Source organism: Oreochromis aureus, linkage group 15 (assembly GCF_013358895.1).
Source record: "Oreochromis aureus strain Israel breed Guangdong linkage group 15, ZZ_aureus, whole genome shotgun sequence".
In the NCBI taxonomy this organism is placed as follows: Eukaryota; Metazoa; Chordata; class Actinopteri; order Cichliformes; family Cichlidae; genus Oreochromis; species Oreochromis aureus.
This window is the reverse complement of record NC_052956.1, coordinates 18,217,480-18,231,705: the sequence shown is the minus strand read 5'-3', so window position 1 is coordinate 18,231,705 and position 14,226 is coordinate 18,217,480.

Below are 14,226 nucleotides of genomic sequence, written 5' to 3'. Positions count from 1 at the left end.
ATGTCACAGGGGTGGGCGTGGAAAGGATTTTGGCCCGATCCGCCATTTTCGGGGTCTAGCAAGTGAAAAGGGAGCGAAGGCACACACAACAGCCATGGTTCGTATTTGCTGTGTGGTCGGCTGCAATGTTCGATCGCACGACCGGCAAGAGAATAAGCTTGAAAAGGGTTTATCTTTTCATTCTTTCCCAACCTGGAAGCAACATGAAGCAGCTCGTGTATCGATGTTACCAAACAAAGGCGTCTAGCCTGGATAGCAGCTGTGAGACGAGCTGATATCCAGCTCTTCCATCTCCAAATATCTGTTGGTGCTCCAGACATTTTCATTCCGTAAGTTCTAAATATGTTCATATCACTCTTTATAGCCTATTAGTTTTATTTTAGATGCGCTTTGAGGTCATAGCAAATTAGTACAAACATCCTACTGAGTGATTTTGCAGAACTACCTTCTATTTATAGAGTTGCTAATTATTTGGCATTATTGCAACAAACCAGCCTATGAAATGGATGAAACACATCGTGACTGGGTTCCAGCGCTACATAACGGACCTGCTTCAAACATACCACCATGCCAATCAGATTACTTCTTCCATGTGAGGGTGAAGAGGTGACCCTTCTGGATAAGATGGTGAAGGTTTGCTGCGTTTGTTGAACAGTGTTGTAGTAAAACCAGGAAAATGAAACTTGCTCCTGTTAAATATTCTTAAGTCTTTTGCTGTATAAATAGTGGGTTGTTTTTTTCAAAAGATACAGTAAATAATGTTAGTAGTGGGTGATATCATGTAAACACTGTCATGATTTTATGTAAACATTTTGTCTTTTATAAACTATAAATGACATGGATTCTACACTGTAACTGATGTGATGTTCTATAAAGTGGTTTTAATAATAAAAAGAGGCAAAAATTAGTTTGTTTCTTTATTCAATTTTTGAACAGTGGTACTCAGTCAGTACATATTCAGTAAATGCAAATTATTTACATGGCAGTGCACTTCAGGCATAAATCTAGACCCCTAGACAAAACATTATGGCATTATAGCGGTGACAACTCCTCCACAGTAGCAGGTGGGATTTTTCTTTTTGAGGACGGCTCCTTTTACCTTTCACTACGGATGGTCTGTTTATGTTTTGATCAAGAGCCTTTTTGGGCAGCTGAAGAGGAGAAGTCTATCTTATGGCCAACCTCTGACTGTATCTTGGTCACATAACCCAGCAAAACCCAGTATGCAGGTTCATCTGTAACAGGCCTTGTGCCACGGATCAACACTGTTGCTTCTAGATTAAACAGAAGAGCAGCGACATGGGTGCAGGTCTCCACGACTCCGGCCGTGCAGGTGCAGTGGGCGGCTTCAACCTTCCCTGTGATGCTCACAGTGACCCATGGCTGCAATGCTGTTCATTCAGTCTTTGAGAGTGCAGGACCTGAAACACACACAGACAAAGTTCAATTAAAGACAAGAACTATGAGCCAAGGCCGACATAAATGTGTTTTATCTACTTTATCATAAATGTAACAAAGTGTTTAGAAAGTTAGCACATACATGTAATTTTTCATTTCTTTATGTGTCCATCTATAGAACGCTGCATGTTATAGGGTAAATCTGCCTGTTCTCTGTCAGAAACCTGCCTGCAGAAAATGAACCTAAAGTATGTAATGCAAGGATGTAATCACTTTAGAGATGGAGAAAGCATAAAGTGACAGTTATGAATCACTTAATATGATAAGGAGATTCTGCAGGTTATTAATCAATGTATAAAACTAAAATAAAATGTATTTTTAGTGACACAAGATACAAATATTGAAGCAAGATCTATAATTAGAATTATTTATAATAAATATGAATAAATCAGTGCAATTTCTTTAACCATAAAGAATAACTAAGTCCTTCAGGACAATGTCACATCAATGCACTGAACTCACTATGTTATCCACCTAACAGCCTCCACATGTTCTCACTGTAATTTCCCTCATGAATGAATTTATGCTGCACTAATCTGAATGTTTGCAGGAAATCAAACGCATTTCACACGCAGTACTTGAGCTGACTTACCTTTGTTTGAATGACAACTTGTACGCGCTGACTCCACAGATAAGGTACGAAAATATGTCAGGCTATAGCGGTTGCTCTTCAGGGTTTCTACCCACGGCAGTGTTTCATACGGTCCACATTTCCAATGCACGCAATTTTCTGCAAGTACCGCTGCTTCGCCTCTGGACGCAATCGGTCTCTATACCGTCCGTTTTCTTTGGAGCTGCTTTTAAGCATGATTCTTGTCGTCGACGTCGTTCCAACACTGTGTCTCTTTTGATTCGTAGACCCCGAAAATGGCGCCGCGCTCCGCGGCGTGACGTCAACTCCAAAGCCCTATGAGCTCACCCGAAACCCTGGCTGATTAGGTCCCACACCCACTTTCACACCTTGGCGCATGTGATTAGAGGATCACCAGGGGGTCCTTTGTCCCTCCTTGGGGGGATACTCCCACTGGGTTTAAATCTGGGACTCTCGGCCATTTGACCTTAGAACTGAAGAAGCTTCTCGGATGAGAGGTGAAACGTCTTCAAGCAACTCAAAGAAGTCCAGACGCTTTTCTTAGTAATAGTAGTACTAATGCAGTATGTCAGTGAAAAAAAAAAACAACTAAATTCAGTTGAGCTGAAAATAATGATACCATACAAGGCAAGGGGGAAAAATAAAATGAAACAATTTGAGGGTGAACTACAAACGTAAACTCAAAATTAGTCAAAAATGGCCGGTTGTATTTCAGACCTCAGTGGGTTAATCCAACAAATCATGAAAAATTAGGTTAAAATTTTTGTTCATGACAGTGCAGATTTCTGACATTTTGTGTAATTTAAGCATGTAACAATTTGATTGTTTTCTAACAAAAAACAGTGTAAAACTTAAGACAGACGTGTGTTTGTAAATGAACCGCCCCATGTTGTGTAGCTTTCTGGATTTTATACTTATTGGGCTACATATTTATTTATTATACAGGCTATACAGTACATAACATCAAAACTCACATGTTTTATGTAACTAAAGTATGTAATTATGTGGGCTACAGACAATAATTAAGTTATAGACTATATTTATATGAAAAACATGTATACTTACTGCATTTGAATCATTTTAACCATATGTAACCACCTGCATATGTGTTTGAAAAAAAAAGCCTTGATTTTGCCACCCCATTTGATTTCTTTGCCACCCTCTTGCCACCCTAAGAAAATTTCTCTAGATCCACCCCTGTCTATATGATTACTTTGATTTCAGTTATCCAAAACTCCCTATACAGAATATCCAGTGAATGCAGCATTTGAAACGAACTTATACTTAGAAATCCCAAAAAGTTGATTCTGTTCATCTGGACGTAACGTTTTCAGTCGGAGAAATGTTTCGTCACTCATCCAAGTGACTTCTTCAGTCTCAGCTGACTGCAGGTTCCCCCAATCTTATAAACAGCACATTTGCATAATGAATGAAACTAGCACCACTGAACGAACAATGAGCTGGGAGGTCATTTCCTTAGACATGAGTATGCAGATCTTCATGACCACTGATCAATGGCCACTGATCAATGGCCATGAGTACATTCACAGAGAGTTGGGGAATGGCTGCAATCACAGCATGGTAAGATGGCGAAAGATGTACCCTTAGGCCCCCTCCTCGATTCAGAGATGATCTTTTCCTTTTCACGTAAGTGGCCTCCTTGACTCCTCGCTCAAACCAGCGTTCCTCCCTGTCCAGGATGTGTACATCCTCATCATTAAAAGAGTGTCCACTGGCCTGTAGGTGTAAATAGACTGCGGAGTCCTGGCCTGACGAGGTAGCTCTTCTGTGTTGTGCCATCCGCTTCGCCAGAGGTTGTTTGGTTTCTCCGATGTATAGATCCGGCAATCCTCATGGCACTTAACAGCGTGCAATATATTACTCTGTTTGTGTTGGGGCCCCGGTCCTTGGGGTGGACCAATTTTTGGCGCAGTGTGATTTGGGGTTTAAAAGCCACAGAGATGCTATGTTTATAAAAAATACGTCTCAAATGTTCTGATACTTCTGATGCATACGGGATCACTACAGGTTTTCAAGAAGACAGCTGTCCTTCTCTCCTGGATCGGCTGGAGCTTTCTTTAGGTGCCTTCCCAGCTTTGACAAAAGTCCAGCTGGAGTAACCACATTTACTCAGGGCCTTCTTGATGTGATGTTCTTCTGCTTCTCTGTTGGGACAGCGGTCTGTTGGGATGGTGTTCGCTCTCTGTTGTAGCGTCCTGATGACAACCAGTTTACGCTCCTTTGGATGATGATAGTCAAACCGTAAATGCTGATCCGTGTCGCGTGGGTTTACGGTACACATCAGCTTTTAGATGTCCCCATTACTGATGGAAATGTCACAATCTAAGAAGGCTAACCTGCTATTTCAGACAGTCTGTCACCCTCTTCCTGTAACCATTTCCTGGGTCCTAGGGGCTCATAAGTATTTTCGTCACTGAGCAGTGTCAAAGTGTTCTCATGATGGTCTTGCTGGTTTAGCAAAACTGTGCACCTACCTTTGTCTGCCTGAAGGACGATAATGTTGTTGTCATTACTAAGTGATGTGAGTGCCTTCCTCTCCTCCATGCTGATGTTGGATGCTGGGGGCTTTGCGTTGCTGAGACCGGCCGAAACGTCCGTCCGTAGTTGCTCTGCTTCCACGTCTGCAATATTGTTCTTTCAAATTGCTCTTTCTGTGGCTGTGATCAGTTCCACTAGCGGGATTTGTCTTGGCGTCACAGCAAAATTCAAACCTTTAGCAAGGATGTTTTTCTCTGTTTGGGTGAGCTGTCTGTCAGACAAATTCTCCACCCACTTGTCCACATCCTCGGTATGGCATCCTTCTCTCTTCTGGCCGCTGAGGACACTCTTTGTATTTTGCTGTGGTTTCCGACGTACAACAAGTAATTCAAACTTCCTTTGTTGCCGGTTTTTAGACTTCTCGTGCTGTGCTAGACGAGCCTTCTCGGTGAATTCAAACACCTTTTTAAGAGTATTGTCATCTAGAAGCATTGTAAGTCTCTGTCGGATCCACTCCTCTTCAGATTTTAACACGTCGATGGTAAAACTTGTTTGCCTCACCCGTTCATTAAGCAGCTTTTAGCAGACTTTTAGGAGTAATCCTGTCTTGTCGGCATCTGAGGCTGAATCTCAGGTGGTTCCTGTAATCAGCCATCTTGCATGCTGTTTGATCATACTGACGTACTGATCTACTTACCTGGATGATTGAGCATGCATCAAGATGTTATACTTAGAAAGTGTTAGTACATTTGTGAACGCTACTCTTCAGTAGCGCTGGATGCTAAAAGAAGCAGTTGCCATCTTTCTGATGGTAAATGGCCTGCATTTGTATAGCGCTTTACTCAGTCCCTAAGGACCCCAAAGCGCTTTACACTACATTCAGTCATTCACCCATTCACACACACATTCACACACTGGCAATGGCAAGCTACATTGTAGCCACAGCTGCCCTGGGGCGCACTGACAGAGGCGAGGCTGCCGGACACTGGCACCACCGGGCCCTCTGACCACCACCAGTGAAGGTGAACCACATTGAAGTTCACCTGTTTAAACAAATCTACATTTTATTATTTCAGCAGTACATGTGCAGCATTTTAGTGGCACATATAAACAGTACACAAAGTAAAAAGCTCTGTGAGTTTTCAGGTGAAATCCTTTTTTAATTCCTAAGCTCTTCTATCTGTTATGAGCTGCACAGTGTTATAAAAGATACACAGAACACAGCCAAGACACAACATACCTGCATCTGTGATTTTCTAGCTTTTTGAACCAAAGAAAAAGCAATGCATAACAGAACAATCAGATCCTTTCACTATATGGGGTTAAGTGTTTTTTAAATTTATTTTGTCACCAATCTGCAGCTCTTTTTATTTAGAAATGTCCAAAGAAATTAAGTCTGCTGAAAAATACAGAGAATATGATCTGTAAAAATCAACATGCTTTTTTTTCAGTTCAGTCTTACATTCACTGACTTTAAAAAATTGCAATTTTGTCCCTTTACTTCTTGTTTGTTAAGTTGGAAATGAAATGGCACAAAATCCAATTTGAATTTGAGCTGGAAAGAAAAGCTGAAGAAACTGCCACTTGGATGCTATGAAGATATACTGTAACTTTAATTAAAAACATGTTAAAATTACAAATAAAAAACATGTATAAATACTGTAGTATACTACAAACTGCCCTTTATTTTCTAAAAACTAATGCCAGTACAAAATGATTTACTTAAAAAAATATTCAACCTTCTTTTGCTTGTTTTTATGGTTAACTTAACATATCGGTTTTTTAAAGGAGATGACAAACAAACAGAGAGAAAAATATGGAAGGAGTCAAGGGTGTTATCTTTGGCTGTTGTTTTATAAAAAAGTAATAACTCTGGAGCCAAAGTGCTGAATCTGACGCCTCTAGAAGATAAATGAGAGACATCAGGCCCAAGCTCAGAGGCCTGGCCGCCACACAGTCGTCTGAAAGCTACAGATGTTGCTGTGCACAAAAAGTCTTGCAGCTGTGTATTTACTTTCATTTATGGACCTGTGAATGGGATGGAAATTATACAACTAAAATTCTGATTGGTTCCATTAATCTGTGGATAAATATATAACTAGAAATGTAACCATTTTGCATTTCAAATTTCTAACACTCTAAATCGGTTTATTAACTTTACTATGTCAAATTTGATTGGATCCTGTTTTAACTGCAAATTATTGTTGCTATAGGCATTTCCCCACTTTGGCAACAACTTTCTTTAGCAAATTTAATTTAATATATTTGTGAAATGTGAAGGATTACATAAGGTGGAGTCAGAAAAACAGCTCAGCGAGGCCATTTTCATGCGTGATGAGGGTGTTGAGGAGGTTCAGTGTCATGGTGAGCTGCAGCATTTCACATTTCATTTGCTTTATCACTTCCTGTGCTCGAAAAGAATTTCCACATATCCTTCTGCCTGATGTCTAAGAAGAATTTGAATGAGAATGAAATAATCTGCTGTAAAATTCAGCCAGGAGTTTACTCTTCAACGCACAACTATTTATGGAGATTTCTACAATAAAAAATATCTCCATTATATGATATCGATGCAGGCAGTGTTTGTGTGGGAGTGGCTTAGGGCTGCAATCACAGACTGGATTCAGTGACATAGCCTGAAAAAAGTGAAACAGTCTCAAACCTGCATTCTTTTTAATGGCCAGCAGGGGTGAAAATATAAGTCTACAAGCCTATTTGCAGATCTTTAACCTCAGTGAACACTTTTACCAGATTCACGGCTTCAGAGTATTTTTTTAATATAGTACAATCTTTATTTTCTAAATTGTAGTTTCATTGAGGATAAAATAGTAAAGCAGGGCCTGCCTTTGGATGTGGTTTCTTTCTTCAGCATTGAGTTTCTCAGACAGATCCTCCCATGCGTTTCATGACTAGTTTCAAAAACACAAAAACAGTAATGCCACTGGCCACAATGCTCACTTTTATATACAATCCAATGGTCTACTTTCCAGATTAAATTTATACAAATTTAGATTTTATGCAGAGTAAATAGAAAGTCAAAGATGCAAAGTGATGCAAATACAATATTTCAAATATTTTAAGAACAGGTAAAAAAAAAAAAAAAAAAAACCCATCATGCTTGGCAGTAAAAGCCTGTGTGCAGTACAAACTTACTGCTGCTTGTACAGACCTGCAGCTGAAAGATTTACCTTTGCTTTAATGTGAAAACAACAACAAAAGAAGATGTCAGTTATTGGTTGTAACTGTATTTGTGAAAGATACAAAAGGCAAAACTTTGGTCTGAACACTGTATTGTTGAAACATTTATTGGCATTAGTGATTTATCTAATGATTATTTGTTGTTGTTTCTTCTATAAAATATTAAAAAATACAAAATCCAGTCACACAGAAAGTTTAAGAAGATAATGTGAAGAGTTTTTGTTAATGTACTGATTAGCTGACAAACTATTTGACCTCTAATGTGTTATATATCATTAAATAGAATGAGCAACAATACAGATGTTTAATCGTTGTTGCATATATTAAAGTGATTATGAAAAAAAGCCCAGCAGCCCAGAGTTTTCATTGCCTTTCACTATTATGCAGACACAATGGAGGTATGTAATGTAATGCAGATGTCACATGTGATGATTTAATGTGCTCAGCTAGCCAAAGAACACTGATACTGTATGCAGATGTAATCGATGACAGAAGGTATTATGTGGTGCATTCACAAGATTATGAGAAAACTTGACCTCTGACCTTGATCTTGAAGTCAAAGTAACTGTGATTTGAATTTGTGGAAAAATTTTAGTAGACACACCCACAACATCAAGTTCGACACCATACATCAACTCATTCACAAGTTATCACATTCACAATCTCGGCACTCAAGTTTGTGAATGTGATAACTGTGATGTGATAATACACACAGCATCAGTTTGAAAATTAAAGTAACTTTAAAAGTGGCTGCATGACAAAGGATGACGTGTGCCGTTCCTTTTCTGGTACAATGACAGGTTTTGAGTGGCAGGAAGGATGAAGACTCCCAGTTTGTAATTTCCTTGTTTCCACCCACTCATTGCCAAATCTTTATTTTCTCCTGCTTTCATCCATGTCATTAAAATTTGTCATCTTTAATTTTCTTGGTGTTTAAATGTTGTTTTATCTCATTTGTTCACCTTTTTCTTATTTTCTGCCTTGTCCAATCCCTGTGTTCTCATGTTATTCTCTTTGTTAATTTGTTTTCGTTTGGGTCTTTTTAAATGTTGCTTTTGTTTTGTTATAATTTTTTCCACATGCATCTAGTTCTTGTTTCCTCTTCGTATTTCTCATGTTTTGAGATTTTCTTGTTGTATTTTGTTTCATGCTGTTCTTTTGTGCATTTTTCCTCATTGTGTTTCCCTCACACAGAACCAAAACTGATTTCTAAAGAAATACAATTTAAGTATCAGCTTGAACACGAGCCTTTCATCATTTAAGAAAACTTAACCTGTTACATTGACCTTGAGGTCGTTTGAGATTACTGAAATTTAAAATCACCTGAGATTGTTAATAGATAAACACGGTATCAGTTCCTACATCACCTCATTCACAAACTTGTTTGTCTATGCCACCATTATCAGCCTTTTAGGACTGAGGGGTAATAACTTGTTGGTTCTATTAAATGTAGTATGAGCAGCTTTCATATTTAACATTTAATAAGTTGAGTTTGTATTATCATCACAATAATGAGTAGGGCATAAATGTTTTATAAACAATGTGTCCTGTTTCATTTACATTTCACTCTGTTTGCCACTTTATATGGATTAACATGGAATAACCAAATGGAAAAGGTATATTGTTTTATTTCATGTTTATTTATTTTAAAATGAAAGCAAAGATAACATGCAGAGGTCTTCCTCCAGCGAGCTCTAAGTCACGGCGAAAAAGTTAAGTCCACTGGTGATGAAAGCGTCATGAAATCTGGAGGGAACCTCCAGGTTTCCACGCCGGCTGTGATGGATACTTACAAGCGGGTGAGATGGATATCAGTGTGCAGGAGCCCAGGAACAGATCCAAGACCTGAAACACAAGGAGATTTGTGATGTCAAATATCAATACCAGACTCACCTCTCTGCTGTGATGTCAACAATTAATTCCAGGTTCGTGTCTCTGCTGTGATGTCAAATATCAATACCAGACTTGTCTCTCTCCTGTGATGTCAAATAGCAATGCAAGAGTAGATTCCCTGCTGTGATGTCACACATCAATTCCAGATTCGACTCTCTGCTGTGATGTCAAATATAAACCACACTGCCTCTGCTGTGATGTCACATATCAATGCCAGAGTAGATTCTCTGCTGTGATGTCAAATATCAATGCCAGACTCGCGTCTCTGCTGTGATGTCAAATATCAATTCTAGACTTGTGTCTCTGCTGTGATGTCAAATAGCAATGCAAGAGTAGATTCCCTGCTGTGATGTCACACATCAATTCGAGGTTCGTGTCTCCGCTGTGATGTCAAATATAAGAACCAAACTCGCGTCTCTACCGTGATGTTAAATATCAATGCAAGACTCACGTCTCTGTTGTGATGCAATCGCCGCCGCGAGGCCGTGTTGTTATGTGAATGTCATCGCCAATGTCAGGGCGTGACTGTTTTGTCACTTATCAGCAATCGCCGCTCGCCCGCTTCTGTGTGTTCGATGACGTGCTTGTCAAATATCAATACAAGACTTATCTCTCTGCTTTGATGTCAAATATCAATACCAGACTCGTCACTCTGCTGTAATGTCAAAAATCAATTCCAGTCTCGTCTCTCTCCTGCGATGTCAAATAGCAATGCCAGACTCACCTCTCTGCTGTGATGTCAAATATCAATGCAGATTCGCCTCTCTGCTGGGATTTCAAATATCAATGCCAGACATGAATCTCTGCTGTGATGTCAAATATCAATACCAGACTTGTCTCTCTGCTGTGATGTCAAATATCAATGCCAGACTGGTGTTTCTACTGTTATTTCAAATGCCACTACCAGACTTGACTCTCTGCTGTGATGTCAAATATCAATGCCAGACTCGAGTCTCTGCTGTGATGTCAAATATCAAAACCAGAATCATGATTCTGCTGTGATTTCAAATAGCAATTCTAGACTCGTCTCTCTGCTGTGATGTCAACAATTAATTCCAGACTCGATTCTCTGCTGTGATGTCAAATATCAATGCCAGACTCGCGTCTCTCCTGTGATGTCACATATCAGTGCCAGAGTAGATTCTCTGCTGTGATGTCACACATCAATTCCAGGTTCGTGTCTCTGCTGTGATGTCAATTATCAATGCCAGAGTAGATTCTCTAAGGTGATGTCAAAAATCAATGCCAAACCCGTCTCTCTGATGTGATGTCAAATAGCTCACACGGGGTGTGTCTGACGTGAAGTATGAGTGATCGCCGATCACAGGGCGTGTCTCTGGCGTGACTTATCAGCAATCGCCGCTCGCCGGGCGTGTCTGTCACGTGACGTATTAGGTATCGCCAATGTCAGGGTGTGACTGTTTTGTGACTTATCAGCAATCGCCGCTCGCTGGGCGTGTCTGTGACGTGACTTATTAGAGATCGCCAATGTCAGGGCGTGACTGTGATGTGACTTATCAGTAATCGCCACTCGCAGGCCGTGCTTGTTATGTGACGTATGAGAAATCGCCAGTAGTTGGGCGTGTCTGTTACATAACTTATCAGCAATCGCTGCTCACACGGGGTGTGTCCAACGTGAAGTATGAGTGATCGCCGATCACAGGGCGTGTCTGTGACGTGACGTATTAGCGATCGCCAATGTCAGGGCGTGACTGTTTTGTGACTTATCAGCAATCGCGGCTGGCCCGGCTTGTCTATAACGTGACGTATTAGCGATCGCCAATGTCAGGGTGTGTCTGTGACATAACTTATCAGCAATCGGCGCTCACCGGGCGTGTCTGTGACGTGACGTATGAGCGATCACCAATGTCAGGGTGTGACTGTGAAGTGACTTATCAGCAATCGCCACTCGCAGGCCGTGTTTCTTATGTGACGTATGAGCAATCGCCAAAAGTTGGGCGTGTCTCTGACATGACTTATCAGCAATCCCCGCTCGCCAGGCGTGTCTGTGACGTGACGTATTAGCGATCGCCAATGTCAGGGCGTGACTGTTTTGTGACTTATCAGTAATCGCCACTCGCAGGCCGTGTTTGTTATGTGACTTATGACCAATCGCCAGTAGTTGGGTGTGTCTGTGACAAAACTTATCAGCAATCGCCCATCACAGCGCGTGTGTCTGACGTGACTTATCAGCAATCGACGCTCGCCAGGAGTGTCTGTGACGTGACGTCTTAGCGATCGCCAATGTCAGGGCGTGACTCTGACACAACTTATCAGCAATAGCCGCCGCCGGGCGTGTTTGTTATGTGACGATGAGCAATCGCCCATAGTTGGGCGTGTTCGTGACATAACTTATCAGCAATCGCCGCCGCCGGGCGTGTTCGTGACGTGACGTATTAGCGATCGCCAATGTCAGGGCGTGACTGTTTTGTGACTTATCAGCAATCGCGACTCGCCCGGCGTGTCTATGACGTGACGTATTAGCGATCGCCAATGTCAGGGCGTGACTGTTTTGTGACTTATCAGCAATCGGCGCTCACCGGGCGTGTCTGTGACGTGACGTATGAGCGATCGCCAATGTCAGGGCGTGACTGTTTTGTGACTTATCAGCAATCGGGCGCCACCGGGCGCTTTCTGTGACGTGACTTATTAGCGATTGCCAATGTCAGGGCGTGACTGTGATGTGACTTATCAGCAATCTTCACTCGCAGGCCGTGTTTGTTATGTGACGTATAAGCAATCGCCAATAGTTGGGCGTGTCTGTGACATACCCTATAAGCAATCGCCCCTCACACGGGGTGTGTCTGACGTGAAGTATGAGTGATCGCCCATCACAGGGCGTGTCTCTGACGTGACGTATAAGCGATCGCCAATGTCACGGCGTAACTGTGATGTGATTTATCAGCAATCGCCACTCGCAGGCCGTGTATGTTATGTGACGTATGAGCAATCGCCCATAGTTGGGCGTGTCTGTGACATAACTTATCAGCAATCTCCGCTTGCCGGGCGTGTCTGTGACGCGACGTATTAGCGATCGCCAATGTCAGGGCGTGACGGTTTTGTCACTTATCAGCAATCGCGGCTCGCCCGGCGTGTCTATGACGTGATGTCAAATATCAGTACAAGACTTATCTCTCTGCTTTGATGTCAAATATCAATACCAGACTCGTCACTCTGCTGTAATGTCAAAAATCAATTCCAGTCTCGTCTCTCTCCTGCGATGTCAAATAGCAATACCAGACTCACCTCTCTGCTGTGATGTCAAATATCAATGCCAGATTCGCCTCTCTGCTGTGATTTCAAATATCAATGCCAGACATGAATCTCTGCTGTGATGTCAAATATCAATACCAGACTTGTCTCTCTGCTGTGATATCAAATATCAATGCCAGACGGGTGTTTCTACTGTTATTTCAAATGCCACTACCAGACTTGTCTCTCTGCTGTGATGTCAAATATCAATGCCAGACTCGAGTCTCTGCTGTGATGTCAAATATCAATACCAGAATCATGATTCTGCTGTGATTTCAAATAGCAATTCTAGACTCGTCTCTCTGCTGTGATGTCAACAATTAATTCCAGACTCGACTCTCTGCTGAGATGTCAAATATCAATGCCAGACTCGCGTCTCTCCTGTGATGTAACATATCAGTGCCAGAGTAGATTCTCTGCTGTGATGTCACACATCAATTCCAGGTTCGTGTCTCTGCTGTGGTGTCAATTATCAATGCCAGAGTAGATTCTCTAAGGTGATGTCAAAAATCAATGCCAAACCCGTCTCTCTGCTGTGATGTCAAATAGCTCACACGGGGTGTGTCTGATGTGAAGTATGAGTGATCGCCGATCACAGGGCGTGTCTCTGGCGTGACTTATCAGCAATCGCCGCTCGCCGGGCGTGTCTGTCACGTGACGTATTAGCTATCACCAATGTCAGGGCGTGACTGTTTTGTGACTTATCAGCAATCGCCGCTCGCTGGGCGTGTCTGTGACGTGACTTATTAGAGATCGCCAATGTCAGGGCGTGACTGTGATGTGACTTATCAGTAATCGCCACTCGTAGGCCGTGCTTGTTATGTGACATATGAGAAATCGCCAGTAGTTTTGCGTGTCTGTGACATAACTTATCAGCAATCGCTGCTCACACGGGGTGTGTCCGACGTGAAGTATGAGTGATCGCCGATCACAGGGCGTGTCTCTGACGTGACTTATCAGCAATCCCCGCTCGCCGGGCGTGTCTGTGACGTGATGTATTAGCGATTGCCAATTTCAGGGCGTGACTGTGATGTGACTTATCAGCAAACGCCACTCGCAGGTCGTGTTTGTCATGTGACGTATGAGCAATCGCCCATAGTTGGGCGTGTCTGTGACATAACTTATCAGCAATCGCCGCTCGCCGGGCGTGTCTATGACGTGACGTATTAGCGATCGCCAATGTCAGGGCGTGTCTGTGACATAACTTATCAGCAATCGGCGCTCACCGGGCGTGTCTGTGACGTGACGTATGAGCGATCACCAATGTCAGGGTGTGACTGTGATGTGACTTATCAGCAATCGCCACTCGCAGGCCGTGTTTCTTATGTGACGTA